General features: G+C 47.4%; 1 pseudogene; it reads left to right on the top strand.

Moving 5' to 3' along the window:
* Positions 1–480: 480 nt before the first annotated feature.
* LOC101827461 lies at positions 481–4,170 on the top strand (annotated as a pseudogene).
* The last annotated feature ends 1,830 nt before the right edge of the window (positions 4,171–6,000 follow it).

Genomic DNA, 6,000 nt, shown 5'->3' with positions numbered 1-6,000 from the left:
ACCTTGGAGGTAACCAAAATAATTACAGAGAACAATGGACTCAAAATGAATTGTATTTTTGCAACACCCTTTGCCACAGATCTCTGGAATACAAAGCTCAGATACAGAATGCCTTGTAGGGGTTTCAGGTGTAAACTGAGCTGTATTTGCTGCAAACTCTTTCAGATCTGTGTCATCTCCACAGACATCCCTGCTGCCCAGAGTCAATGACTTCACCTTGCTAAGTGGAATTCTTTGACAGCTATGTCAACTTCACAGTAAAAACCAGTGTCAGACTTAGCAGTCAGGAGTTGTGGGCAGAAGGATCATGAATTTGAGGTCAACGTGAGCTACGTAGTGAGACCCTTGCTTGAGAAATATAAAAGGGCAGAGTGGAGTCAGTGGAAGCTCTGGTATTGGGGTGTTCAGATCCAGGTGAGGAGTCTGGCTTTTTTCTTTGGAGAGCTTGAGATCCTTTGTTTTTCATAGGAGCCATGATTTTGGACACTGGCATTGTGCTTGGAAGATTACCCACAACAGGTGAGTGGCAAGTGGGCTGTGGAGAATCTTAGCTCTTGTGGTCACAGGAAAAAGAGACCCAACCCCACTACCTGCATGTATGATGAGGCCCAGCCCTACTTAGCAGCTTGGATGATGAGGCTCCTCCCCTCCTTCCTAACAGAGTGATAAGGTCTGGCCTTTCACATCATTCCTGGGTGCTGAGGGCCCATTCTTTCTAGCATTCTTGGTACTTGAGGCCCTGACTCTCCCAACCTCCCTGGAACTTGAGGCCTGATCATTCTTCAGTGTCCCAGGCAGATGAGTCCTTTCCAACTTCCAAGGGATAATAACCACCTTCCCTGTCCCCTAAACTCCTTTGGGTATGATGCTTAGTTTCGTCTGGTCTCCTGGGACTTGAAGCTTTGCTTCAACTTTCTGGACTGCTAAGGCCCACCTCTTGGGGCTTCTCTGTGCCATGAGATCCTGTTCTCTGCCTTTGTAATGTGAGGACACTGCACTCCCAATTCTGTTTCTGATTCTTCTGTAAAGGGAGGAAAATAAGACCAGGACCTCCCCCAGACCACTGCTCTGAGTGACCTCCAGCGATGGGGAGTGCATGCTTTGCTCACTTCCTGTTACTCACCTGTCCAGGTTTTGGGCAACCAATCTGGGCGAATCCCCTTCCCTGTGTTTTCCAGTTAGGAGCCTCCACACGTCATAGCTAATCTGTCCTTAACCTGCTGTAGACCCTGAATGTGGCTCTATAGTGGTGGTACCTCCTCGACCTGGGCTTCTACATTTCACTGCCAACCACTTTGCCCTTTGACATCAAACACAAGGTGAGTTATGAGCCACATCCACCTGGGTATGTGGGCATCATGGGAGAGATGCTTCCTAATCTCTGGGGAGGGGCTGAAGCAGGATGAATTGGCCTTGACATTGTACCCCGAGATGCCCTTGATACCTGTCAGAATATATGGGGTCCAGCAGCCTTATGGACCTCCTGAAGAGGCTTGCTTCCAGGCATGTGGCCCTCTGGCCATGCAGACTTGTCCCAGGGGTGACCCCCTGTCTTTTGCAGGACTTCAAGGAGCAGGTGGTGCACCACTTTGTGGCCGTGGGGCTGATAGCCTTCTCCTACAGCTCCAACTTGCTGCACATTGGCTCCGTAGTATTTCTGCTGCTTATTTGCTCTGACTACATGGTGGAAATGGGATCAGAGGAGGTCCTGCCACAATTGGGCTATCTGATATGACTTCCTCTAATGCTCCACTCCCGTCCTTCCCTCTTTAGTTACCCTATGATATAAGGAGTCTTGGTCTCTCTGGGACAGGAAATCCCCATCCCTGTCTGACTCATTTGCATGTAAGACCCTGCCCCTCTCAGCCTTTCAGGGACTAGAGGCATCATGCCTTAGTCTCCCTGGAGATGGGCTGTTCTGTCTCTGTCTTGTCTCTGCTCCTCTCACATTCTTTGCCGTTCTTAGGTAGTGCTGGAGATAAGGTCTTACCACAGTTCACTTGGCCTCACCCCATAGCGTCTTGTCCCCAAGTAGAGGACCCCCCTCGTCTGATCTACCGCTTTCCGTAGATTCTTGGTCCTAAGGCTGTTTCTCTTTGCTGCTCTCCCCAGGCTTGTAAGATGTTCAGCTATACCCTCTTTCGGCGAGTGTGCAACGCTCTCTTCAGCATATTCTCTGAGGCTAGACTGTGTTCCAGTGTTGGGAGAAAGGAAATGAGTTCATGTGGTTGGAACACAGAGAAGGATAAGGTGAATGCAGGTAGGTCACCAGGGGAAGTCATAAAGGACCCTATGGGATGTTATCTGAAGGGAGGTGGGAGCCATGGAGGGCTGAGGGCAGATGGTGGGAACCTGGGGCAGGTGGATCAGAGCAGGTGAGAGAAAACCAGAAAGAGACACCATAGGGCTAGGAGAAACTTCAGGAGGCATCAGGAGCCCAGCTGCTTCATGCTGGTTTTGAGGGGCTTGTGCTCCTTTGTAGACATAAGGGAAGTAGATGGCATGGTGGGCTGGGTTTTCTGGAAAGGATGGGGTGTAAACGCTGGAACTGCCAGCTTGTGGTATGGATTTGCTGCAGGAGGCTGGGCAGTATCATCTGTGGCTAAGGTGTGGATAAAAGCCAATTCCTAGAGTTCTCTGACTTTTGTTGGAGACTGATGGAAAAGTTATGAGAGGGGAAGGCTAGAGCTGTTGTGAAGTTCAGTGGTAAAGATCTCCTAGAGGAGAGGGAGTCAAAGGGAAGAGAGAGAAGGAAGGGGAAAGAAAGAAAGAACATGGAGAAGATGGAGGGAAAGGTGGTGAAAAAGGATGAGGAAGGAGGAAGAGAAAGATGGAAGGAAAGAAGGAAGCGGGACTTGGTGAAGAAGAGGAGCAGTAGGAGGAGGGAGGAAGGAGAGGTGGAGGAAGGGAGATGAGTGTAGAGGAAGAGGAAGAAGTAGGGCACAAGAGGGGTGGGCATTTGGGCTCCTAGAAGTCATAAGAGTCTCAAATGGGGGGGGTGAAGTAGCCAGGGACAAAGACTGATCAAGGGTGTGTTTGGATTTTTCTTTTTTGTGTATGAAAAAACAGCAGGGTTGGATTTGATGGTAAAGGTTGTGTGTTGGAAACAAAGCTGTGACCTTGCAAAGAGCTGGTATGGGCAGAGCTTGGGCCAGATGGTGGAGGTGCAGGAAAGTGGGTTCAGGCACATTATCTCTTGACTGCCATCTGGTGGCTCTGAAAGATAAGTAGGTTGGTCTCAGGTTGATGTGGAGAGTTATTTTGTATCTAGAGACAGATCAGTAATCAGAAAGTGTCACCTAGCAGGGCCAGTAGGACACTAGGTACTGCCTTGGAGTTTGTGGTACAGAAATGCCAGTTGGCAAACTTGTGTGTTCCACTGACTTAGTATAAGCAGGTCAAGAGAGATACCATCTCAGGATGTGGCACTAGGGAGTTTCAGGAGCAGAGATGGCCCATGCAAGTTCCTAGAATGTGGAGCCACACAGATTGGTGAAACTCCTTCTTGCTTCCTGCCTTAGGGTCATCTACTCCACTCTGTTTGACTCCATCATGAACTCAGGCCCCTTCATCGGCTACTATTACTTTAATGTTCTCCTGGTGATGCTGCAGATTCTTCATGTGTATTGGTTCTGTCTCATCCTGGGCATGGTCTGCAGTTTCCCGAGGAAGGGTCAGGTATGGAGGCCTGGCAGGGTCAGCTCCCAATGTCCCTTCTTGGCTCAGTGTTCTTTGCTCTGTTCTGAGCTCTGGAACCATCTGTTTTCACAGATATCAAAGGACATTCATAGGGATGCAGAAGAATCAGACTCCAGTGATGATGGGGCAGTTCCTGGAGTTCCTCAGCTGAAGAACAGAATGGCTCAAGGGTCTGGCCAAGCCATTGCCAACGGCTCACAGAGCCTGGCAGCTGGACACCTGACCAGTGGGCACACCCAGGCCACCTACAACTGACATTGAGGGGTTGCTTTCAGCATTGTGGTTTTCCAGATGCTGGGGTGGTGACCTTGGGAGACAGGGAGGCCCTCCCCAAGGTAGGAAGAGGACTGATGATCTGTTTCCTGTACGTCCCTCCTATCCCTTTATCCCTTTGAGCAACTGGACGGAGCCTGGAGGAGCAGTAGACTCTGCATCTGTCCAGAATCACCATCAGGCTGTAGCCTGACTCCAAGGATCAATAAAACTTCAACAGAGATGAATTCTCTGCCTGAGAGCTTTGGTTCCCTTCCCAGCTCTTCCTTTCCATTACTCTGTTGACAGGATTCCTCCCGCCATGTCAGGATTTATGTCCATTCCTACCCACATGGCATCATGTTCTCCTCCAGAGTAACTCCCCAGGATGTTGGTATTAGCTAAGAGCCCTGCTTACAGGAAAGAAGTTATTGTGCTTAGATCCAGATCCTCTATCTGAGGTTACACACCATTCCTGATCCAAGTCAGAAGGTACAGCAGAAACCCAAGCATGTCCTTGAAGTTCCTTGCTTAAAGCCCTACTCTGGGGTCTTTATACTCTCTGGACAGTGGAGACCCAAGGGTCAGTGTGAGGTCACTGTCTTTAGATGTGCTATAGGAAAACAACCTTCTCCAAGATGGAGGCTAGGTGACCAGTGTCATTAAACTCAGAAATCAAAGCCACGGGTTCTATTCCTGGTCAGATCATTCTGTCCTTGGGAGTATGCCAGAGGGACTAAGTGTCATGTAAGAGAGACAAGCAGAGACAATGCAGAGAAGAGGTCCACCTCACGGGATATCCAAAAATAAATGCTCTGGAGACAAAGAGCCGAGCCTAGCATGGCAACTCATGACTATCATCGAACACCACGGAGGAAGAAGCCAACAGACTGGAAAAACATACAAGCCTGGGATACAAAGCAGGACCCAGTCTCAAATCAAGCAATAGGAGGGAGTGTCGATGAACAGGTACCCAGAAGAGAAAACTGGACAAAAATCTGAGAGATAGGAACAGCTCAAAATAAAGGTGGGGAAATGCGAAAGAATGAGGGCCAGCTCTGGATGCAGAGCAGGATGTTGAGATGATACATGGATTTTGTTTTCTTGAGAACATGGCAGAAAGGAAGAGAAATGTAGCTTCTGTAGCAGTTCAAGTGCATCAAAAGTCAAGCAACATAGGCAGAGACTGCATAGAGACTTGTGAAAGAGCCAGCAAGACAAGGCAACAGAAGGAAAGAAACAGGAGTCAATGTGTAAAGACAAGAAAAGAAGAATAAGGAAAAAAGTAAAGGAATAGGCAGGGCCATTTGAGAAGGAAGGAAGGAAGGAAGAGGGATATTGAAGAGAAACAGCTCCAAGAGAACCTGAGGGATGTAAATGGGGTATGGTCACAAGCCAGAAATCACAGTACTGTGGATGCTAAAGCCCGAAGATCATAGTTTTGTAGTGAATCTTTCTCTGTTCTTCCAGGGAGCTCCCAAATCATGACACAGAGTCTTATGAAAGCTTGACTGATAGCTTAGGTTTGTGTCTAACTAGTTCTTATAACTTGAATTAGCCTGTGTCTTTTAATCTACATTCTTTTATGTGGCTCACTCACCTTCATTTTGTGAAGCTCATGCTGATTGCTCTGCATCTCTGGCATCTCCTCATGACTCTGCCCTTCCTCTTCCCAGTGTTCTCCATGTCCTGAGAACCCTGCCTAGCTATTGGCTGTTCAGCATTTTATTAAACCAGAGTGACACATATTAACAACGTACAAAAAGATTCTTTACATTTCTTCCCTGTTTGTCTAAATAAAAAGGAAATTTTTTAACTCTAACATAATAAAGCTATATACAATAGGAAAATTTATCAGGTACTATCGAAATAGAAAGGAAAACTATTAACTTTAATAAACGAAAGTGTAAGATAAGGATAGTTATCAGGTAAGAATTACATTTACAATGTTCATTCCTTTTGTATTTGGCAACTTTCGAGAAAATACTTCATTATCTATCTTCTCTTGATGAGTCCAAAAATTTGTACTGATTTACCTTCTATCATAAT

This window comes from Mesocricetus auratus, unplaced genomic scaffold, assembly GCF_017639785.1.
Source record: "Mesocricetus auratus isolate SY011 unplaced genomic scaffold, BCM_Maur_2.0 Super-Scaffold_100025, whole genome shotgun sequence".
Lineage (NCBI taxonomy): Eukaryota > Metazoa > Chordata > Mammalia > Rodentia > Cricetidae > Mesocricetus > Mesocricetus auratus.
This window is presented reverse-complemented; position numbering and strand designations above follow the sequence as displayed.